Genomic DNA, 25,345 nt, shown 5'->3' on the forward strand with positions numbered 1-25,345 from the left:
TCGGATGGGGTCTTTTCCTGCTGTTATATGCGATCTCCGGTACTGGTCCAGGCATCTGCGTGAGTGGTGGTGGTGGTGGCAGTCTTGTAGAGCATAGCGTGTGGGAACCCATCTCTGGCAGGTGGTAAGAAGCGGTCACAGATTGGACAAGCGTCAGAGGGGGCGTGTTGTGATCTGGCTCTCCTTGATCAGATCTGGGGTTGTGCAAGCTGTAGTGGATTCACAATCAGGAACACAAAACCCTATAATTATTAGGATTGAGCTGTCAGACACTTACCAGACACAGTTGACCATGTCCAGGGAAAGAAAGAGGGTCAGTTGGAGATTTGCCTTGCTGCTGCAACAGCTACTCCTACTGTCCAGTTAAGGCACTGAGACTAGTGGATGAGAAATGCAGGGGGCAAAGCTCGAGTAAGAATCTGTAGCTGGCTGATATAGAGAAGCTGGCGTCTTTTTTGCCCCCTTCTTCTCCTATTCTGATTGTTTTCATCTAGATGGCTGCACCACCCGAGGTACAGAATCTAAATATTATTCCAGGCTAAATAAATAACTCTATGATCTAAATTTGTGTTTGTGTTAAACGACAGTTGTGACACATCAAGCCAGTTTAGTTTGTTCTGTGCAGCCTGTGCTGGTTTGAAAGAGTGACGTGTCTTCTAACAAAAATACGCAACATGATGGATGGAGGAAAAAAATCACAAAGCTAAAATTAAAAACACACCATAGGCAGTTTACCCTTGAATATATAACACCTACAGATACAAGTACATGATGTACAGTTTTGTTTTGTACACCTAATTGTAGGTTAATCCAGTATAACTCCAGCATTAGTGCTGAATGTTTTGTGAATGTTTTGTGAACTGTTCCTGCTTCGAAACTTGATACTAAACACTAGACACCTGAATTGACCCATGATTTTACTGTAGTGATTCTCTTTTATTTCGAGGTTGCCACAGTAGATCATTCTGGTCCCTATATCTAATTTAAAAGAGTTTTTAAACCGGATGTCCTTCCTGACACAACCCTCCTATCATTATCCAGATTTGGGACAGACACTGAGAGTGACAAACCAGCATTGCTCCTCACCCCCGTAACAGTACCCGATGCCTAAATCTATTCTACAGCATGTAAAAGCGACGGCAGGGTCAGATTCAGATCCTGATGTGCCGTGTTGAACAGTTTGTTTGAGTTTTTTTAAGTTTTTTTTTAACTTAAAGCGAGGTGATCAGTCGATTTTATTGTCTGTGTTTGAGACACTAACCTTCACATTCTTCCTATGCAAACACAAATAAACAAACGAAAAAAATAAAAAAATAATAACTCGAGTAAAACCTGATCTGAAAAGCTTCCTCGTGTGCAGGAGCCTCAATTTCCAACCACAGCAGCGATTCTCACGATTATAAAGATGTTTCTTACCGTTGATAAATTTCTCAGTTTTTGAAACAAAGCCGGATTTGTAATTTGATGAAATTGTGATGATGTGGTTATTGAACACCACGTTTATATTCTCTTGTTTTCGTTTTTTGTACTCTATGCTGTAGTTATAACATATTAAGGTAGACTGTACAAATGGCATGTATATTAATTCTATACAATCATATTTATTATTGTTATACACGTGTGTATATCTACATGAACAGATTCATGTTAGCTTCGACTCGGGCCTGATGCTGATGAGAGGATCTGTTTTTACTAAACCTGATTATTTTTGGCCCTCTGTACAGAATCTGTCCTCTGATTTTCACTGTAATTTTGTGTGTGGGCAGATCTGCTCACCATATGCTTTTCTATACCAAGCTGTACATAGGCACTGATGTAGAAGGTCTGGGGAATATGCACTGAGCTTCATTTCCCACAAGGCACCAGTCTTACTTAGTTTAATGCTGCGTTCAACTTGCCTCTGAATTGGAAAGCTGGAAACTTGAAATCACATTATTGTTGACATCTACAATTTTGAACTTTACAGTGGAGAAAACAACATGTGGGCCAGTAAAATATGGACGCGTTTAGCAGACGCTTTAAGCCAGGAAGTGGTAGCACAGTGGTTAATAGTGGACTGTGTACTGTAAGCCAATAGTTGCCACTGTTGCACCCTAAGCAAAGCCTGTAACCCTTGATTGCTTGCATTGTGTTTGGCAATTATAAGTTGCCTTGGATGAAGAAGCATCTTATAAATTCCATAAACATGTAATTACATGGACAAAGAAAAGACCTTTTGGATTAAGGCCTATAGGACAGTGGTAGCTTAGTAGTTAAGGAACTGGATTTGAAGTCCACTGTTGGACAGTTCTGTTGGTCAGCCTCAATTGGATGTATAGTATTCGTATAGTATTTCTCTGGATAAAAGCGTCTGCTAAATGCCAGAAATGTAACTAAAAAATATGGACACCCTCGCCTGTCTATGGTTCTGTCAGAGCAACAAAAGCTCAAATCCACATGTAACAGTTTATTCCGTTGCTGAGTCAACATGTTAAATGGTTTAAAGCTAATACAGCAGTAATATTAGTTAAATGTAAGAAAATTGGTACCATATTACGTCTGACAGTGTGACCAGCTACACTGATATGATGTCATAAACTAAACATGGTGTTGGACGTCTTTTCGAGTGGAAATTCCCAGCTGAGTTGAGTGTTTTCTTTGGTATTTCCTGGTGGAAAGTGATCATTTCTGAGCATTTCTGAGCTGTAGTTGAACGCAGCAGTAGTACGCAGCGCTGTTGACTGGAGAAGCCTGATGGGGTTTGAGGTACTGAAGAATCTTCTGTCTGCCTGGCGTTGTGTTTGTGTGTTCATTACATCGTGTTATTCTCTTCTTCAGTTAAATTATTGCTGAATGTGGACAGTGCCTTTATTTTAAACCTGAACCTGTGATCCAGTACTGATTTTATCAACATGCTTTTCTTCTTTTCTGCTCATGATGTAATTATGCAGTACGCATTAAGTACATGACATTAGAGAGAACTTTAGAAGGGAAGTCTGTAGATGTTTTTATCCACAATAGTTCTTGAGTGACCTACCTGACAGATTTTATGATACATAATTAGAACTGTAAGGTTGTAATTCAAATGCATGATGTTGAGAAACCTGTAGTATATGGTCACATCTATTCAATCCTTCTAACTGTGTATGATTAGAAGTATATGGACACCTAACAATAAGCGTGTTAGACATCCTATTCCAAAACCATGGGCATTAATATGGAGGTGGATTACCTTGTTGGCTTTACCTTGGTTGTAACAGCTTCCACTGTTCAGGAGAAGCTGTAAACAAGATTCTGTAGTGTACAGTTATATAATAGTGTGAAGAAACTATGTGGAAATCTAAAAGCTACAGCACTTGCAGTTTTATGCATTAAGGCACTTATATGTGTATATGATTAGGGTTATGAGGCTTCATTAAAAAGTTTCCGCACTTGTTTAACTCTATTTATTAAGAATTTCAAAAACAAATTACATCACTTTTCTACATAGTCACCTTCCGATGTGTGTGTGTGTGTGTGTGTCTGTGTGTGTGTGTCTGTGTGTGTGTGTCTGTGTGTGTGTGTCTGTGTGTGTGTGTCTGTGTCTCTCAGCGTCTCAGCTGATTGCACCACTGGGATTCGAGATTTGAACACAGATCTCAGTGGTAATGATGCGCTACCATAACACCACTGCGACACCCAAATGCCCAGTAACCAACATTTCAAATGACTTTATTTGTCTGAATGTAAAATAAAAGCAGCGTATTTTTGTATTTTAGTTCAGAATAATAGTTTTTTACTGAAGTTTTGTGAATGATTAGAACACCTAAACCAGTGATAAGGGTTCAGCAAGATTAAGGTGGAGCAGGAAGTCAACAAGATCATGTTTAGATCAGTACTGGAACACAGACTGTATTTAATTCCACACGGCCTTCAGAACTCACCTTTTCTCTCTTTTTTCATGTTTTATTTTGGCTTTTGTTTGACTTCATCTTTCATGTGCTTGTTTTGTTCCCTCTGTACACGTGTTTGATTACCTACAGCAGGACATGTCCAGAAATCCGAATTGTAATGTTATAGAATCCTGCTAACAATCATGCTGATTTATATTTGAGTAACGCTTTTCACTGTCGTTGAACCATTGTGAATTTTAACAAACTGTACATAAGATGTGTATGAACATATGACTATGATATTTGTCTTTAATGCACTGTTCTTACTGAACTCTTTAGTAGTTAATGAAAATATTTCATGTTTTTAATGGCTGGTTTTAGGCACTAAAGCTAACTGCAGGTAAATGCGAGGTAAATAGTTCATGCTCTAAATGTGTAGAACTGTAACTCTTCTGTAAATTAGTGGTGGTCGCATCGACACCTCTACCCCATAACTCTGTTTCTTTAGAGATGATGCATGTGTTTTGTTTTGTTTTTTATTTTAAACACACAGCACTTAAAAAATGATATTTAACACGTTTGAGTCATGTCTCAGTTTCTTTCCTTCTTAGTGTTTATATCAGCTGCACTGACTTCAGTACAGAAATTAATCTTAACCAATCTGAGAACTCATATTAAAGAAACAACTTACTCATAAATGCTGATTATTTCAGTGATTATACAGACAGCAGCTCTGATATAATTTTAGATCATGGATGATCTCAGATTCAATTTTATACATAAAGTTTTTGAGCTCATAAGTACAGTGTTCAATCCCTTTATTACTCTGCATTTGTGCGTGTGCACATTAGGACCACTCTGAACACTGTAAAATCAACAATTATAGCCTATATATAGGTTTATGAAGCCCTTAGGAAATAAAACCTTAGTACAGTGCTTCTTAATCTGCAGGCTGTGAGACACTATGCTGTTTTAGGCCAGGTATTATTAACTTTGGGTTCAAGAGCACAATTGAGGCCGCAGGCGATGCAGACTGGGTTGCAGGATGCCAATCCATAACAAGGTTTCAGCTATCCCATAACCATAACCAGTTACGTCTGTATGTAGTGTAACTGATGAAGAAGGCAAAAGCTAATACTTCACAATCAAGGGGTAATTAACCTGCCCACAAAGACTGGAAGCTACAGTTCTTTTTACCTGCCACATGATGGCACTGATCATATTGTTTTTATGGGCAAGTTCCTTTTACAGCAAAACGTTACAAAAACCTTAGTAAAATAATCTGTACTACCAGATGTATGTGGACATCCATCCTTATTATTATGTTCAGGTGATTCGGACACACCCACTGCTAACGTACCAAAAATCAGCCACATATAAATAAATAAATAAATAAATAAATGATTCTATGATTTCAACTTTGTGGCAAACATTCCAGGCTGCACAAATCACCACGAAAAGTCCATAAAGACAATGTTTGACGAGTATGACTTGAGGAACTCCAGTAGCCTGCACAGAGCTCCTACCTCAACCTTAGTAAACTTGTTTGGGATGAATTGGAACATCAACTGCAAGCCAGGACTTTTCGTCCAACACCTGTGCCTGACCTCACAATTGCTTAGTGGACTGAATGGGCATATTCTTCAGACATACTCCACAATCTTGTGGAAAGGTTGCTCTGAGGAAAAAGAGGAAGTAAATTCATCTTAATGCACATGGTCAGGAGTCCACGCACATTTGTAAATGAAAATGTATTATTATCATTACACAAAGCGTGACATTTAAAATGTGTTTTTGGAATAATTTTGCCAAATTAATCAATCAAATAACAAATAAAGTATATTAGGTCATTTAAACATACAAAATAAATATAACTATGTTTTTAAAACACAGAACAGAGCAAAAAAGGAAACAACTTGTTCTTGTTCTAATTTACCAGATCATTACAGTAAGTGGGAATAACGACACAGTCTGTTCTCTCTTAAATACACAGCAGATTTTATTATGATTAGAAGACAGAATGTTTTACAGGTAAGAACGTGAACTTGTAATACAACAGAAGCATCATTACAAGCTTTATTTAATTTCATTGTATTATTCTGGATAATGTCTTTTTTATTCTGACCCCAAAATTCCACGCTGATGCACATAAACCAGACTGAATATTAAACTTAATAATAATAAAAGGAAACCATGGTTGTTAATGAAATTAAATGTAAAGTTTTAACACAGACTCAGTGGAGGAGCGATTCAAACTGGGATTACCGTGACCGAGTCACCATGATCCTGAACTGGTGTCAGCTTCTCTGTTTCAGGAATGTCCAGTCTCATGTGTCTGATCACTAACAGGGATTAGAGGGGGAGCAAATTCCTTCTCCCCTGCACACATACATTCACATATAGTCCAGATCAGTGCCAGTATTGGAGTAAGATATTGGAGTAAGAAGTCTTTACATCTTATTGGTGTGTAATTTAACCAGAGAAGGCAAAGGTAAAAGAATATACTGGTTATTATGTCCATTCAGCACCTTTTTATTTTCCTGCAACATACCATGATCATTTATTTACTTTTAAATCTTTTATTGTTTAAAATGCTTGTAAACTGTAATAAAGTTTCAGTAATAAAATACAGTTTTAATACAATAAATGTGTATATATAAGGATAATGCAGTGCAGATTGATGCCTTTAATTGTCATATATACATATACACATGATGACACAGTGAAATTCTGTTTCTGCATATCCCAGCTTCCTTGGAAGTTGTGGTCAGAGCCCAGGGTCAGTTATTGTACGGTGCCCCTGGAGTCGAGAGGGTTAAGAGCCCAACAGTGGCTGCATGACAGAGCCGGGATTTGACCCCACAACCGTCCAGTTGGTAACCCACTAAGATACCACTGTCCCAGAAAGTTGCATTGTAGGCGACAGAATGTCACAATAAGCAAATAAACAACAACTGCTAGTTATAGAAAGAACACACCTTTAACATCTAATCATACAATATTAACATTCGAACATGAAGTAAACGTGATATGACAAATGTTTAAAACATAATATGAACCTTTTGCATTTCCACTTATATTTACTGTGATTTTTCTGTATGGATTTGCATTTGCTTTGTTGAAAGAGTAAAGTTCGTGGTACGGACCATTCAGACCACAAACCCACAGTAAAATTACTCACTGTTCTCACAGATTTAACTAATTCAGTGTAAACCAATTGAATAAATCAGCTGGTGAAGTGTCATACAGCAACATGAGACTTGGGTTAAATGAATCTGGGTTAAAACCGTTCACGTTGTCAGCACAGCTTTGTTTAAGGTACTCAGGTTTCCTCGTAGTAAGTTGGACTGGCTGATAGAAACTGCTCCTGGGGGTGACTGAGTAAATGAGTAAGTGTGTGTGTGAAAATCTTTAAAATGAATTAAAGCCCTGTGAAGGGTACATTCCCACTTTGTTTTTTTGTTGGCTAGGCTCTAGACCCACCATAACCCTGACCAAAATGGAACTGTTACTGAAGATGAATAAATGACATTTAAACTGATGCATGGTGAGTGTATGATGTTTTGAGGAAGCAACCAGTATGGTCCGAGCTTGAGTTATAAAGCGTCTTTGTTGGATTGATGAACCATGACTCATTAGATAGGACTGTGTGTGTGTGTGTGTGTGTGTGTGTGTGTGTGTGTGTGTGTATGACAGTAAAAGGTGATCATGCCTCCCCAGCAGCTCCAGGGAATCAAAGGGATTCTCTGGATGCTGTTTTGCTGAGTCAGCACTGCATGTGTTTGGGTAGATCCTGTTCTTCAGTGTATTTGACAAATAAGATAAACACCCATAGTTCCCCCTAGGTTCCTTGTCAAGAGGTCACTGTGTTTGTGTGTGTATGTGTGTCTGACTCATAATACCAGATGCCATGGATCCACCCAGGAAAACAAGTAAATGCTGGTCTTTCCAAAGAATGCCATCGTCTATAGAGGGCATTACCCTCTGTAAAGCCATTATTGTTTATTGTTGTTTGTACTAGATGGTTGACCACCACACATTAGAAGATAATCATCTTGTTTAGTAGGCACACTATATGGCCAAAATGATGTGGACACCCCTCCTAAAAATTGAGTTTAGGTGTTCCGGTGACATCCATTGCTAACAGATGTATCAAATCAAGAGAGAAAGTTTGAGAAAGTCCCCTTATCTGTTCCACCAAAACTGTGCCCTTTCCTGCTAAGTAAAGTCCATAAAGACCGGGTTTGAAGAGTCTGGTGTAAAGGAACATCAATGGTCCCCATAGAACCCTGACCTTAAACCTAATAAATGCCTTTAGGATGAATTGGACCAATGGGATGACTTGTGATTTCATTCATCCCATTGCAAGCACTTCAGCTAGTGCTTGACATTATCTGTGTTGATCTTTGGCTGTAATATGACTGTTAGCGATGGAAAGCCAATTCATGAGGATCCAGATGAACAAGTATTGTGCTAACATTGTTCCACGAGTTGAATGACACTTTTTAACTTTCTACAAAACCAATTAAATTAATGCATGTTGCTGTGTATACATTTCTGACTCAGCACATTGTCAAAAAACACACAATAAACCAATTTTAAAAAGTCTTTAGACAAAGAAGTACGTAATTAAATCATTTAGTCATGGAAAAAGAAGTATTAAACTGATGGTGCAAATAGTTTGTCCAGTTCTGTGTGAAATTAATTTTTTTTTAGTTTTATTTGTGTTGTTCCCATGCAAACAAAAGAAATAAACTTGTAAATAACCAGTCTTCTGGAAAAGGATTTTTTGGAAGAAGTACAGAGTGCCAATCTTTTCTACCATAAATAAAGATTGGTGATTGTGGACTGGAGCGGACAGTGAGACAAATACATAAAAACAAATTCAGAAATGTCCCAGTAACAACAAGAAATAGCTGTATAAATGTTTGATGTACAGTGGTACCTTGTAACTCAACGTCCCCTAAACTCAAAATCTTCGAAACTAGACGCCCTTCGTCGAGAAATTTGTACCCTTAAACTCAATGGGTTGGTATCCCAGACAGGGATTAAGGCTAGTCCAGGACTACATTTTGCTTTAAATGGAGAATCTAGGACTAGGCTTAATCCCTGTCTGTGAAACCAACCCAATGTGTTTAGTTATTTAAAAAAAAAATGTATTTATTTAATTTCAAATTAACAATGAACAGTCGGTTTGTTCAGCGCTCGGCTTAAGCGGTGCGGTAATACGTCATCAAAGTGTGCATATGAGGCGAAACTGCGTTTGTGTGGAATAACCATCTAATCCACTCTGAAAGCTCCATGTGTATCTGTGTTTAGCTGGATTTTCCTCACTGTTTCTCTGAGAAATTGCAAGAAACAGCTTTTTAATTCAGTGTTATTTTCAGGGTATAAGGACCATGGGATGCATTAACAGGTTTCCCATACGTCCTTATGGAAAAAATACCTTGAAACTCAAGTCCCAGAATCAATTGACGTTGAGGTTCAAGGTACCACTGTACTTATTCATTTCTTAACATAAACCCATGGCTAAAGCTCGCTTGACTGTGGAAAAACACACAGGAACTAACAAGTCCTTGACTGTCAAACAATAATGAAAATGAAGCTGAAAAGAGGTTAAATATTAAATGAGTTCTTTATTTATTATGAATATTTACTGAAATATAAAATAAATTCGTTAAATATTCAATTCTGTTCAACAAGTGTTGAGTTTGATGTGTTAGCATCACGGCTAACAGCTCTCCTCAGACTGGATTGGAAGTTTCCGTTCTCTCCGTCAGATCAAATCAGCTCGCGGAAAAAAAGCCACAAGTCTCGCGATAGAGGCAGGCTCGCGCGCCGCCATATTCCTGACGGTTATTTTGATTCGGATGTGAAACGGAGGAAAAAAGCGAATATTCCGAGGAGCCTGAACACAACAAACTGCTGTTATTCAGACAGAAACGGCTAGAAAGTACCGAGTGTGTGAAATACCAGCGGGGGACGACGGACTCGGTGCCCCCCAGCTCACTGAACAAAAGTTACTCCGTCCTCAGCGCACTTAGGCCCGGCTCCGAGTTCCTCCTCTCGTCCGGCCCAGCGGAGCCTCGGCGACGGGCGGCGCGGGTGTGAAAGGCGGCGCGGGTGTGGAAGGCGGCCCGGGGAGCAGCGTTTAAAGGTAGGCACAAACCCACTGGTTCGCTCACAACCGCGTTTACAATCTGTTAGTTCGTTATTCAGTTATTTTCTTCTCAGTTCGTCAAAACTCTGTGTCGCTTGAAAAGAGAAAAACGTTTTGAGTGGAAGAAGTTTGAGACAGTTCACAGCCTGTGAGTTCGGAACTCCTAAAGAAGAGTCTCGAACATTACCAGAGATTTCTATCTGAGCGGTTCATTTGATATTTTATGAAGTTATATTTTTGTCGAAGAGCTTTGAGTATTGAGTAACGAACAGGTTAACTTTGCTTAGTCAGATTTTCTCAGCACAACTCTGCTGCAGCTCCAGTTTGGGGTTGTGTGGTGTGGTGCGGTGCGGTGCGTCCCCTTGTCTTTAAATGGTTATAACTACTAATAACGACATTTATAAACACTCTTAGATCAACTAGTGTCTCCTTCTGCAAACCAGTAACATGCAAGACACTCATATTAACATCGGTTAGTCTATTTAATCCCAGTTCCAGCACATTAATATGCACCCTGTTTGGGCAGCTTTAAAATGCAGAACCTTTTTAGTCCTGTCACGATCGATATTGTAGCAGACGATTAATCGCATCGGTAATTGTATCAAAGTAAACACACAAGCACCTTGATTGATTTGTTGGTGTATAAGGATCTATTATGTAATTATTGTCTTACCATATTGGTAAATATAATGATTGAATAGAGCTGGTGCCCATTCTCCCTGTGCCCATGTAAATAGGACCAGTTTGGTTGCATCTATCAAGAAACAACAAGGTTACCTCAAACTGTCAGCTTATTCCTCATTTTGCACATGGTTGGATGTTCTGAAAAAACCAGGGGAAGAATTGACCTGCCGGATTTAGAAACTACTGGAATACAGATGTCACTGTCTACGATCTAGCAAGCTTTACATCACCATGGGCTTGGAAGTTGACATCCAAGAAAGAACCCCATGTTAGTGTATCATTTCCCTAGGGAAGCCGTAGCCTAGTGGTTTAGGTACTGGACTAGTAAACAGAAGGTCACTGGTTCGAGCCCCTCCACTGGCAGGTTGCTGCTGTTGGGCCCCTGAGCAAGGCCCTTAACCCTCAGTTGCTCAGAATGTATACTGTAACTGTAATGTAAGTCGCTTTGGATAAAGGCGTCTGCTAAATGGCGAAGATGTAAATGTAAATTTCCCCCCAGTTTTGGCACTTGACTGTCTAACTTTAAGAAACCAATTCAAGAGCCAAGGATCCTTTCTTTCTTGTATGGCAGTGTCTAAAGTAAACCCATGGTGATGTAAAGCTCAGTTGAACCCAAATTTGTGAGAATTTGAGAGAAGATAAAAGCAGAAATCATTAAAATCCAAAGACTGCTAAAGCATATACATGTCCCTTACAAAGGTATATAAAAATATATCAAATCTATTGCACAAAACATTATTATTTCATATGGAATGGTCCATAAAAGATCTTAGACCTTAAACAATTAAGCACTATGATATGATTATTAGTGACATCTATAATGGGCCTCCATAGAACATAGAATTGTGGAACCTAATGATTAATTGTGGTCACCTCAGATAATCACAGTTATTTTATGTAATTGTCTTTATGCAATCATGTAATGATTATGACAGGCATGAAAACTGAGGTTAAATAAACTCAGGCCTCATAGTCACTTTAAAGAAGCTATTTAAAAATTAAAGAATATACGAGTACATCAGATTTACTTTGTGTAGCCATATGAGAGCTTTAAAAGCTCTGGAAACAACGGATAATGGAAAAGAAATGTTTTATTGTTGGTCAGTGTTGGTTGTGATTTGTGTTGAAAAACAGGTCAAAAGTTGCTCTTTACACTCCTCTTGAAGTGCAGACATTTTCAAATGGTTTTATTAAAGGCCATATAAATGTTGTTCTGTAAAAATAAATGCAGTTCAATTGTCATATTTTGTAATTTTAGATGGTTATTCCATGTCATAGTCAGGAATGATTTTTACATTGACTTCACTTAAAATATTGAATTTCAGTCATGTGAGCACATTAATTTGAGTCCTTGGCTGGCCATAAAATGGACTGCATTGAATATATTGGGTGGTCTTCTCCATTGCCCTTGTATAAGCTACAGTTAAAAAAAAGATGGTGACTGGTTCAACCAAAGTCCTCACCCTCTGATTGTGAGTCGGCATTGGCTTCGACATAACTGACAGAATATGGGGCAGATCAGGGGCTCTCAACCTGCGCCTGACAAGAATTAAAGATGCTGTGTGTGTGTCTACACTTTAAGCCTATTGTAACTGTACATCACTGCATTTCAGACTAACTTTTGGCCCCTGTAATGGAGCAGACCTTTTTTTTTTTAAACTCTTTTGATTAACCTGATGAGATATGTAGCAAGCACAATTGTCCATGTCTGACAGAAGGAGGCGAAAATCACCTCCCAAATGCTGCATCAGGGAGTCCTACTGTACAGAAATCCACTACTGGCTTTTGTACAAAGGCAGTCGAGGAAATCGTCATCATGGGAGAGCTGGATATATCCAAATTTGAATGTAGCGTTAAAAAAATATTAGAGTTAAAAAGATCTGGTGCAGAGATTTGTAGAGGTTCCTCTTAACCTTCCTGATTTATCTGAAAGAAGCTTTGAGAGCGTAGATCTACTGCTGAATACAGCTTTATTCCAGTTAATGATCTGTTTAGTGCAGCTGACGCAGGTTTGCTACTGTTTATGCTGATTAAAATAGGATGTGACTGTAGAATCTCACAGCACAGTGTTATCTGAAAGGTAGCACGATTAAGGGTTTGTGTGTTTGCGGTTGAGTGCTCTGCGTGTAGGGTCTTTTGTTGGATGTGTTTGCTAAATGATGTTTTGATCCCCTTAAGACTCTTTTATAATTGTGTGCGCGCGCGAATGCACATGCACGTGTTACTAATCGGAGGATAGTGCGCGTGTCTCTTTTCCCAGATGCTTCATATTAGAAAATCTCTCTAAAACTAGATGGGAAATTGAGTGAAGCTGTAATTGGAGCATTGTAAAAAAATAAATGTAAATATTTTGCATTAAATTATTTAAATGTAAGTAATTTATACGTAAATAATGTCTAATCATCAGTTATTTACGTGATCAGGGTTCTTAGGGATAAAGGCATATAATCATTTGTCAAATTCTCTCTGTAGTTGGTAAATGTGATGCTCATTCTCAAATTCATGATGTTCAAAAGGTCCAAATTGACAGACCTTCATGTATCACTGCAACAAAAGAAGACTGAACAGCTTGAACTATGATAAACCTGGTGAAAGTCTCACCTTAACATGTAAAAATCTGATGTATTTGTTTCATTTCGAGATGACCAAAGACCGGCGCCCTGTCCTGGCTGTTCCTGGCTAATACCAAGTGTGCCCCGGTGAAACCGAACCGACCCTGACGAAGTTAAATGGAATGAACCAGGAGGAAAACCACAGAAATCCATCTTTACAATTCACTTGTGTTATTTGCAAAACTTTTAGGCAATCCAGATACAACATATAGACCAGTTTCTTTAGACTAGGAGTTCTCAACCTGCTACACATAAGTTAGGCCCCTTGGCAGAGTGCAGATCTGCATGCTGATCTGAGATCAGTTTAAAGCTTTCATGGTTAAATGAATGAATGAATAAATGTGTGTGAATGAATGTATGTAAGTGACTGTAACGAGAGGGCTGGTGACCAGGCAGTGCTTACTATGCCACTTGTCTCTACACTGCTTCTCCTGAGCGATATGAATCTCTGCAGCTGAGGGTTTATAGGTGTACGACTTTAACTCACACCAGCTGTGGTGTACGGTGCCCCCACACAGTGCCGTGAAGGGTGAGTTCGGATGTGTGTCAACCTCACTGCAGCTTTATGCTATGCCAAATATGGCAAATACTTCTTTCACATCCTAAATAATCGTGACTAAATGGGTGGTTGCTGATTCTAGGTCTGCCTTTGTAGTTTGTGTTGCTTGATGAATATAAGTGAGATTTTTTTTTTTGTGCTTTCTTTCTTTATTAAGTGCAAAATCCAGACGAAGTTTGATTTACTTTCACTTATTTGAACAGGCTTTTGGTGCAATGATTCTGCATGCATTCTAGGTACGTACCAATACCATCTCTCCCTTCTGATACATGGCTGTAAATCTTTTAAATTAAACCATATCAACAGATTATTTGTCATAAAGCACGGTTTGTTCCTGAATGCAACATGCTGAGCTTGACTACATTAAGGAATTATTGTAGCGTATAGTGTGAGCAGCAATATTACTTTACAATTAATAATGAAAGTAACAAGTGCTTTGCCGTTAAATTACTTTAGCTGCCAAGCCAAGATTGCTTTATTTTTTGTCTTGTGAAAACACACGTGCACAAAGGCCCTGTCCCAAATTACTTTCTAAGCATTGTGTGCATGTAGTTAGGGTGAATATTTGGGATTTAGATGCACATCAGGATTTCTCAATAGCTGTTACAGTATCCAGTAGGCTCAACCTTTTACAAATTCTCTACATTTCTGTTTAGAAATGCCAAGATCTTGTTTCGAATCTCTGGTACTATCGGCCAGCCAGGCGTCAATACAGCCATGGTTGGCTATTTTTAAGGGGAAATGGCCGAAGCCCTGTAATGCATTGGTGCTCTGTACGAAGTATTCCTGCACCGTTCCCAGAGTTTCCCGGTGGAAGTGGACCTGCCTGGACCATGACCAGGGTAAATCGTTTGAAGGAAATGAAATGTACATATCACATCTGTGATTCTGTCCCTGTTTTACACACAGATTTAAACATCTCATGTATCTGCTTATGTCTACTGAAAAAAATGCCAAATCAAAATACAGTTTTACACATGTTCACACGTGCAGAGTTTAATATTAATTCATTACTGTTGCTATGTGCTTTCCCAACTGGATGCAGCCAATAGCAGGTCTGCACATTCAGCATAACACCACTGTAGGGTAACAAATGCTGCACATGCGCACTAAGAAGGTGTCAAATTTCTGCTCAGTGAATTTTTGCCAGTGCACCAGATTTCCTCCTCGTAGTTGCTGAGCCGTGTGAGGGATCTCCAGCTCTGCTTCTCATTTAAATATCAGTGGTCAGCTGTTGGATTTGAATTTGAAAAGACTTTTTACAGATTTGACAGATTTAACTGAACAATGACTTCTCTTTCGGTTGTTGGTTAATCAAAGAACCATTGACATCCCAAATTTCCTGTAATAGCAGCGTCTGTGTATCTGTTTACACTATGCTAGGTTACTGATACATTTACAAAAAAGAGATGCTAAGCTTTGACAATGAGCATTGGCAATACAAATGTCCTTATTTGTCATGCCAATAAAGCTTCCTTTGAGTTTGTTTGCTAAAATATTGTTAGAAACCGATATTTAGGGTAACAGTTCACATTGCAGTAGATACTGTTACCTGGTATTTGAGTCGTTAAGTCTCATTATAAGACCCAAACAGGGCACGGAAACTGGTATGTTTAGTTGAATCTGTTGTACACATGGCCAGGTTAGCAACACAGCCACTTGTTCGTATACTTTGTTTGCTATAAAGTGTACACATTAGTTTCGTTTTTGAATTTTGAATCATAAATGTAGTAGTTTAATGCCTGAAATGAAGAGCTGTTTTTGCTTTGGCTGGTTTCTTTTGGAAAGCTTTTTGTGCAGATCCCGGCTAACCCACAACGGTCCAGAGCTACTAAAATGTGCCAGGTTTGCCTGTTAGTACGAACATTGAATGTTGTTAGCTTTGGGTGTGTAATTGCACGCCTGTGTGAGGGAACATTGTATTCAGTTACACATGGGCGCCTTTTCCTTTCTGATGGCGGGTGGGAGTCTCAAAATATTATGGTTAACGCTTTGCCAAGCCCGGGACAGTCGCGCTCTTGACAAACTTGTTTTGAGGTTTTATCGTTTGCTGAGCGTGCAGCAAGAAATCTGTTTCCCCCAGATCAACCGCTTACTCATTAAATCTTTCAAAAGGTATTCAGTTTCTTATATCTGCCAGAGCGGTTGCTTCTGTCGCTCCTGTGTATATTTTTCCATTTCGGGTTTGTGGCATTTTTGATGCCCTCGTCAGAGCCTCTCAACATGGCTGACTGACTCTCTCTTTCTGTCTCTTTCTGTCTTATCTCTTTCTATCTTTTTTATCTCTCTATGTAAGCTAGGTTTGAAGCTATCTGTCTATGGTTCCATGTAGATACGGCAGTAGGAGTGTGGATAAAAGACACTTGTATTTGTGAACTGTGAAGATAAGAATTGCATGGTTGGAATACCAGTGCCGTTTCTTAAATGAAGTGGCACCGGTTACTGAAGGGATCCGCTTCTGTCTACGGCTTTTGTTCTTAGCTTAAGACTTGTTGTCATCGTTATTCACATGATATACAGCCATGTTCTGGCTTTGGTGTTCATGCAGAATGTGTTAGTTTAAATGAAATGCTGGATCGATGTCTTTTGTTAAGAAAAGCTGTAGACGATGACTTTAGGCACACAAGTGTACAGTTACATTTCATCATCATCAACCACTTTATCCTGCTTAGGGCTGGAGCAGGTCGGGTTCCACCTGGAAATAAATAAACCAGTTGATATAAGCCGATTTAAACGATTGTGAGACACATTCACCAAAGTGTGATTGAACTGAAGGTCCAGGCTGTATTTTGCACCTCGCACTATTTTAAGAAGCTTGATGGATTGAAGTTTATTGGTATTAGTGCAGCCCACGTGGGCCACTTCTTCATGCACACTAATCCTCGTTAGCATGCTCTCTCTAGAGAACAGATAGGCTGGCTGCCAGAAAGACTCTTTCAGTTTAAGGGCTTGTGTTTTCTCTTCACCTGTAAGGAAAGCTTTATCTACAGGGCACAAGTGCATGAAGGACTGATAGAGAACCCAGTGCTCTCTGTAGTCCTAAATACACCGATGCCAAATGAAACCGTGTTTGTTTAAAACATGTTTATGGATAAACTGATCATTTTCCTTTATTTTGGCAGCTGGTCAATGCAAGGCATATGTAGTTAGCATTCTGGCCATTCAGGGACTATTCAGGACTGAAAAGGTGAACTTAGAGTAAAGCCGCATTCACATGATGCATGGCAAAACTGCTTTTGTGCCCCCTGTGCCATTGTTTTCTATGGAGATTCAAAGCTTTGTCACTCGATATGTACAGCTTAATGCTTTGCTCAATGTTCAGTCTGATTAAACCTTGTTGATTTGTTGCTGACCTTTTCAAAGCACAGCCAATAAGACAGATTGTTTATATGACTTAGACAGAAGGGAAGCACAGTCATGGCAGAGAGAAACTGATTCTCATTGTTTCACAAAACCCTGAACTGTTTAATTTAACCTTCAGTCTAGCATGACATGATCAGTAAAATATTGCACGGTGACTATCGAGCTGTAAACTGTGTGCCTGGGTTTGCATTTTACACTTGCTAGATCAACAAAACAAAAACATTTCATGAAGCCACTTTATATTTTGCTGGGTTTTTATTCCTCTCATGTTTACTGTTTAATAGCTCAAGCTTGGTGCTCAGTGGCATAACCAGTTTTTACACACATCATGTGAAAGACTCGAGGGCTGCAGTAAACATCAACATGCACCCAACCTCACAATGAACGAAGTAAAACATGTTAAAGTCGCCTAATGGTACAGAAACCTCCAACAGAGAATACTGTATGAGTACAGCGAGTGGTACACCGGCTCTTTATCAGCCAAGCGGGCTCAGTTCAGCTGCGTTTGATGTTAAAGTGGTGCAGGATTGAGTTCCCTCTTGTTGATTTACTGTGGTTCACCTCTTTTTGGCAACAAAAGTGTCATTTTACCTCCGTGTTGTTTTGCCTGAGGAAGGAGTGCGGGTGGATAAAAGAGCAACTTTTAAGAGCCAGCGAGGCACAAAAGGCTGTACGTGTCGCTTACTTGTTGTTCTCCTGTCTTCACCTTGAGTAAAAAGTTCACCATGAGTGGGGAAAATACCATTTTTGGCCTGCAGTTCTGCAGTTGTTTGGTTATTTAAGGGGCACGTGAAAACTGAAAAACAAGATTTAAGATTTGTGTTAATATAGAATTTTACAACAATAATAAAGACTTTCAATTTTGTCCTTAATGTGATTATTTTTAAACAGTTCAAAAAGCCACTTTTGGGCCTGTTAAAGAACAAGTGATGTTATTTCATTTCATTCATTAAGTCAACATAATAAAAACTAAAAACTCAACAGCCAACCTGATGAGCTTAAACAAAAAAATCTACTTGTTAGTTTTTTTAAAATAATAAATACTTGTTTTAATATTTCAGTTTGGTAATGGTTACTGTTTTCCGAACATTTTTGAGAGAGAGGGAAATAATAAGAAACTGCCTCTCCCCCATCCAAATCATCTAAGGTGTGAATTCACCATAACCCTGGTCTTCATCAGGTTTGTTTTAGACCTGTTTGAAACACTGCCTAATATAGTCATATGCAGAAGTTTGGGCATGCCAGGATCTTTACATATTGTCTTACACATTAATTTAGTCCCTTCATTTGATGAAAAATGTCCCTGTATCTTCAAAAATAGAAAATAATTAAATGGATTTGCCAAATGACTTATTTTGGTTTATTTCGGATCATAACCACAGTATTGCTGCAGCTTTAGTTTCTTGACTGACAGTCACACTGGCTACCAAAATCAGCAGTTTACTCGTGCAGTTTTTCTTGTGACAGCCAAAGCCTGTTTGTCTACACTGTTTTATTTGCATACCCATGACCCATCTGTAATTTAACCTGGCCCAACAGTTTTGAATGCAGATATCCAGCGTTGTTAAGGGAGGCTGCATCACGAGACATAAAGAGATTGTTACGTTTTATTACTCAGCACTTTTTACTGGCTCCTAGTGCTGCAAAAAGAACTAAAAACAAAAAACAAAAACAAACCAACAACCACTGGAATGGCTTTCTGTGTGCTTTGGGCATCCTATTTCACACACAACAGTATTAAAATAGAGTGACCTTTGTGTGATATTTTCAGTTATAACAACAGCCACTCTCTTGAGAAGGCTTCCTACAGGACTTTGAAAGATGTCTGTGGGAATTTGTGCCAATGGCTGGGCACTGATGTTGGTCAAGAAAGTTTTAGTTGATGTTTTAGTTCATACCAAAGTGAAGTTTCTTTAAAGCAAGATTTTCTTCATGTCTCTATAGATCTTGCTTTGTGCGCATGAGCAGTCATACTGGAACAGGTGTAAATGAATAAGGAAATTAATGAATGTGAACTATCCTTGCTCACCTCTCATTTAAACCATTTTTAGTTCTGTCACTCATCCAGATGTTTTTAGTCTATTCCTAAATCTGTCCTGCCTGACCCATTTAAAAAAAAAAATCCTTGTTAACAGTCCAACCGAATTCCTTTTTCCAAAATAGAGTTATTAAATACGAGCATTGTTAATCCAAAAAGGCAGATCTTTCCCTGCTGTGCTTTCTCATTTCGGTGACTATAGTAGTACAGCACTCACTTGGACTCGCCCAGGGGAGTCTCGGCTGGTTGGTTTGGGACGTTGCAATTACACTAATTAAATCCAGAGGGGCGTTTTAGAGAAGGAGCAGAGCATCTCAGAGTCTTTCATGTGTAGAACGGATACATGGGTCAGGGAAAGTTTTCCCTTAGTCTGGTCAAGAACTCTTCTGACTTGTTGATTAGACTGACCAGACATAATCTATGAACTCATGTCTCTTTTCTTTTTCATCATTTTTTGTTTACATTTATTTGTGACCTCTTTGGACATTCTGTTGTTTTGATGAATATTTTGTGCTTATGTACATTGGTGAAATAAATGAAACATACTACGTTGTCAGAAAAAACAGAATCAATATCTGCTGCATTGAGACATTGGGTGGTATGTGATATGATTGTGATGTTAGTCATTATAAAACTGGCTGCTATCACTCCTGTTTAAGTTCACGCTTATTTAGACTGTACACCAGCCATAACATTAAAACCACCTCCTTGTTTTTACAGTCACTGTTCATTTTATCAGCTCCACTTATGATATAGAAGCACTTTGTGTGTGTGTTGTGCTGGTGTGAGTGGATCAGAAACAGCAGCACTGATGGAGTTTTTAAACACCTCACTGTCACTGCTGGACTGAGAATAGTCCACCAACCAAAAATATATCCAGCCAACAGTGCTCCGTGGGCAGCGTCCTGTGACCACTGATGAAGGTGTAGAAGATGACCAACTCAAACGGCAGCAATAGATGAGCGATCGTCTCCGACTTTACATCTACAGAGTGGACCAACTAGGTTTTTAGAAACTCCAGCAGCGCTGCTGTGTCTGATCCACTCATACCAGCACAACACACACTAACACACCACCACCATGTCAGTGTCACTGCAGTGCTGAGAATGATCCACCACCTAAATAATACCTGCTCTGTAGTGGTCCTGGGAGAGTCCTGACCATTGAAGAACAGGGTGAAAACTGGCTAAAAAGTATGCAGAGAAACAGGTGGACTACAGTCAGTAATTGTAGACCTACAAAGTGCTTCTACATGGACAGTGAGTGTAGAAACAAGGAGGTGGTTTTAATGTTATGGCTGATCGGTGTATATTGGTTTAAATATGGCGAGCATGTCAGAACTGGATTGGTGTTGATGTTGATTAATATTGAAAGCCTTTGGCCTTGACATATAAAACATGATTACATTTAATAATTTAATAATTTGCTATCAGCCTATTGGTTAATCCTCAACAAGTAAAAGTAGATGACAAATTTGTATCTCTAGTAGTGATAAAATTCAACTTGGCTCAACAATCTGACAGTCTGCTCCAGATGTACTGCAGACCAAAGTGCTCTCAGCTCGACCTTGCATGATATTACCTCAGTATGCAAGTTATTAAAATAGTTTTTCATTCAGAAGAACGGTTCTGCCTTTGCATTCAGACAGTTAATGAAACTCTTGTGTGAGGATTGTACGCTAGGAGTGTAAATTCTAAAATAAGAGTATTTTATTTGGTACAGTAGGTGCTGTAATATGAACACATCTACAGCAGTAGTGACTGTGATTTGTGCAATGCGAAGAACACAAAAAACTGAAGTGGGTTTAAAACATAAAAATAGAGTTCAGGAACTAGTCATCTTGTATTAGCATGACCACAGCGGATACACACTGCGTGCTTGTCCAATCATGCTGTAAATAAATCACACGTGTAAAACAAACATACAGGTTTTCCTGTTATCTGAAAACAGAGCGTTCTCTATGAAACCATCATAAGCAGAAATGGTGTAAAGTGAAAAAGGCCTTATCATTAATTTACATGGGGAACATTTTTAACGTTCCCAGCCCAACAATATAGCCAACCAAATCACATGTGTAACCTAAAACAACGCAGACAAAAAAATTGCAGCCAATATAGTTGAATAGTGTAAATTCACTTACCAGAATCTCACTGCTCTGGGTGTGGCATTGATTCTATAATTGCTCACTGCAAAACAAAACATAAATTTTTGACCTTTTTTCATAAAATCACTATTTTGGTTAGCAAAAAGAGTTACCAACATATTCCTTGGACTTTTAAAAAGTCAGTGATACCTGCACTGCTGTTTACCTGATATACACGATACAGTACACTTTTAGGCCAATGTTTGCACGTTCATGTTATTTGGATCGGTAATGAACAGACAGCTCTTTCACTTTCCTCACTCCTTATCACAATGACCTCAAAATGCCTGCATGGCGTTTTTACCACCAGCTCGCTTGACCTCAGTGAGACAGGAGCAGATAAAAATAGCAGCAGCATCAATTTAATAATCCCAACCTCAGCAGTTTAAAGCAAGTCCATATGTTAGGTGCTATACCGTATAATTTATTATGGGAATGTCCATTCATGAGCTGCTTTGTAGCTGTGTGGTGGACTCAGGTGACACACATTTGTAGGGTAGATTTACAGTAAGACCTGGAAGTGTGCGACTTGGGCTATAAAGTACATCCCCTTTTGTGAAGACTATTCAGTTTTAGCACTGCTGAATTAAGCTAAAACTTTCTTTATAACTCCTCACAGAGCACACTTGTGTGTTATTAGTCCTGTGCAGGATGTTTGGGATACAAGATGAGGTAAGATTAGAATAATCTGGGCATGTTGAGAGGAGAAACAAGAGTTATATCTGGGGAAAGGTGATGAGGATGGAGCTGCTGGCTGCAGGAGGAGAGGATTGCCAAAGAGGAGGTTTATGGATGCAGTACAGGAACCCTCGATCTCCGCAGTAGCGGGCTAGGGTAATTTACCACTGGGCCACCCGAGCACCAAGCTACATTATCGTGTGCTAAAAGGTTTATTTAATTTGATTTGTTTATTATGGTGTGTAAAAATAGTCTGTAACCCCAGCTGCATTTCAGCTGACCTCTCACAGGGTCCAGACCTCATGCTTGTTAACCACTGGATTAAGCATTTCAGGTAATGTGTTAAACTTTCCACCAAAGCCACCTACCATCTATGCTCTAAAAACAAATGCAGAGAACCTCCTGATTATATGCATTATATAATATTTGAATTGTATTTTTCTCTTTAGAGTGAGCTGCAGCCTACTCTTCCTGCTGTACGAGGAGTGCTTCAGTCTAGCACCTTTCTCCTCCTATACGAGTGCAGCTTTAAACACCCGTGAAACCACATGCTATGCTCTGCATATCTCTACAACCCAGCATCCTTGACTGGGCATTTTATTACATTACTGCAGCAGTCATGGGCACCCCCTGTCTGTCACATTTTGGTGTGTTTGGCAGAAAAGCACCTGGAGAGCAGATCTGACAGTAAACAGGACATATAAGTGTGTCATTGCTGTAATTCGCTCACAGGTATGAGCTGAAGGTTAGGAGTTCATGTACACTGATGCAGTTTTTTTTTAAATACATTTCAAGGTTGCCTTTCTGATCTGACAGTTGTGGTAATACAGAGAGGCTCAACAGACCACTGTTTCTATCCCACCACTCTTTACTGCAACCTTATCATTAGTCCGTGAGCTCTGTGTGGGTGTAGTGGACAGTGCTGAGCTTTGCATCTTGAGCACAAGCTCCTGTGCCTGAGGCTACAACACAAGCCATATTTCTCATCACCCGGGGGGGCGGGCTGACTTGACATGCCGAATTCTCTCTCTCCTGCTATTCCTCCCTTCCCTCCCTCGCTTACTCTTTTTCCAAAACACGTTGCACAACAGCGCAGCAAACGTACACAATGGCTAAGCCAGCGGAAAGCTCCTCCAGCATTCCCAGCTTAAGAGCTGAAATCAGATCAGCCCTTAACAGTATTTGGGAGTGCGCCTTAATCTTGCAGAGGTTTTAAAGAGGGAGACAGAGCACGCCCGGCGACGTGCAGCCGACTTAGTCTTTAAACCTATAAATTGGTTTACATCAAGTTGCTTTGATGCATAATTGATTGCATTGATTGCAAGCCGAGCACAGTTCCACCAAATACCAAACTAGAGTTAAGGGCCAGAAGTATGTGCTGTGACGTGATTAGAGGCCTGACCATGGGTTTGTTGGATAGCCTCTTCTAAAACACTGCATGGTGATCAGAAGTAAATAATAGATTTTCCATACCTGTTAGCAGTGGGTGTGGCTAAAACACCAGAATTAGCAGGGCTTTGAACATACTTGAGTTCATATAGTGTAGCTCTGGTTCTGATATCAATTTTAGTTTGGCTTTATGTTTGTCACTAGACTACATGTCAGCTTTGCCTGCAAATGCAATATGCCCAGTTTAAGTGATTAATCTATTACCGACCACCTGACAAAGAAGTCGTTGTTCAGTTATGTTCAATGCTGGCGCTTAAGAGGTCTTTTATGTTCAGTTTCAACAAGCTGATTTTTTATATCGGCTGAGAGCAAAGCTACAGATCTCACAAGAGCTCAGACTGCTGACTGGATTTTCATTAAACATTACAGTGATGTGTTTTATATTTTGATTGGACACTATAAGCTTGTTGGTTACCAGTTAAAAGAACAACAAGGATTCAAGAATGGGGAAGATATTTTTCTCACTGCACTGTAGTTCGGTTACAGAGCATTACTTCTAGTTTTGCAACAGTTAGTTAATGTATGTATAGTTGATTAAAGTATAGAATTGTTACTTATTAGTGTAGCTCCATTTTTTGCTGATCTTATACCCACAAGATTGCCAAAAACACATTTAATTAGTCATGTGTATCAAAATTAGCCATTGTGACAAGCTAAGATTTGGACAAAATACAATCAAGCACCATCGTTTTTGTTCTGAGCCACGTCGATCATGATACCGCGTCATCTGGATGTTGCAGGTCGAGGTTGGGCAGCACTATAGCGGGCAGGAATGTGGCGATGTTTTGACTCTGGTGTTTTGTGTGGTTTGGCACGTGGCCGGGCAAAGGATCAGGACTGGCTGCACCTGTCTGTGCCAGTCTCATCCGTGCCAGTCTCGAGGACTGTTTTGGAAATTTAGCCTGGTGCTTATAAAATGGCCACGAAAGTCTGTATGGCTGAAGGCGTGATGATGGGCTTCTGCTAGAGATGGGACGATCGATCGGCTATGAATCGGTATCGGCCGATTTTTAATCAAAATATGCTATCGGCAATCGGCCGATATTTCCTAAAAGTAGCCGATCCGATCGTGTGATATATAAAGATCACGTTAAGTTAACAGCTCAGTGGATTGATCCAGACTTTGAGCTACGAAGCACCAACCATCACATCACCATTCATCAACCATCGTACAGAAACCACAGTGAAAGCTCTTCATGACCTAAAATAACATCATTAACGTTGTGCATCATACATACGATGTAATTTTGCTGATTGTAATATTTACTTTAAAAAGATAATTCAACCCGGTCACATCTGAGTCGATTCTATCAGCACGTTATATAAACTCCTGGTTCACTTTGGTAAATCGTAAGCGGTTCTTACTTGTGATGTAGATGAGAACAGAAAACATTACAGAGCCAATCAGAGGCAAAAGTTTATTCATTACCAAATTCGTTAGTTCAGGATCATCTGCTGAACTTTTAGGATCATCAGAAAACTTTTAGACGGAACGAGTCTGACTCGGTTACAGATCTGTGGTAATAGCAGTTTAATTAAGCTTTTAAATTAAGCTTTTTAATGTAAGAGAGTCACACAGAATGTTCTGTAGTAGCTGGTGTTTATTTAAAACCACGACATTTAATTAATAACAGTAAACACGGAGAGATAACTGAGAAGAAGAACTTACGCACAAACACACACACGCGCGCTGTTGCGTTTGTCTCCGGTTTATTTTCACTGTGAGGCTCTTTAAGTTTTTTTTTCAGACTGAACTGGATAACATTAAACCTGCGTGTGTGGGCATGTTGCACAGTGTCATGAATCAC

At 39.3% G+C, this 25,345-nt stretch overlaps 1 protein-coding gene across 3 annotated transcripts in view; it reads left to right on the plus strand.

The window, feature by feature from the left end:
* The first annotated feature begins 9,680 nt into the window (after positions 1 to 9,680).
* tab2 (TGF-beta activated kinase 1 (MAP3K7) binding protein 2) overlaps positions 9,681 to 25,345 on the plus strand; it is a 40,821-nt gene continuing 25,156 nt past the window's right edge. For all 3 annotated transcript variants that reach the window (XM_063001104.1, XM_063001102.1, XM_063001103.1), the window contains exon 1: positions 9,681 to 10,008. The gene's annotated coding sequence lies outside the window, so the exon portion shown is untranslated. The remainder of the gene's footprint in view (positions 10,009 to 25,345) is intronic.

The sequence above is a fragment of the Trichomycterus rosablanca genome, chromosome 9 (genome assembly GCF_030014385.1).
Source record: "Trichomycterus rosablanca isolate fTriRos1 chromosome 9, fTriRos1.hap1, whole genome shotgun sequence".
In the NCBI taxonomy this organism is placed as follows: Eukaryota; Metazoa; Chordata; class Actinopteri; order Siluriformes; family Trichomycteridae; genus Trichomycterus; species Trichomycterus rosablanca.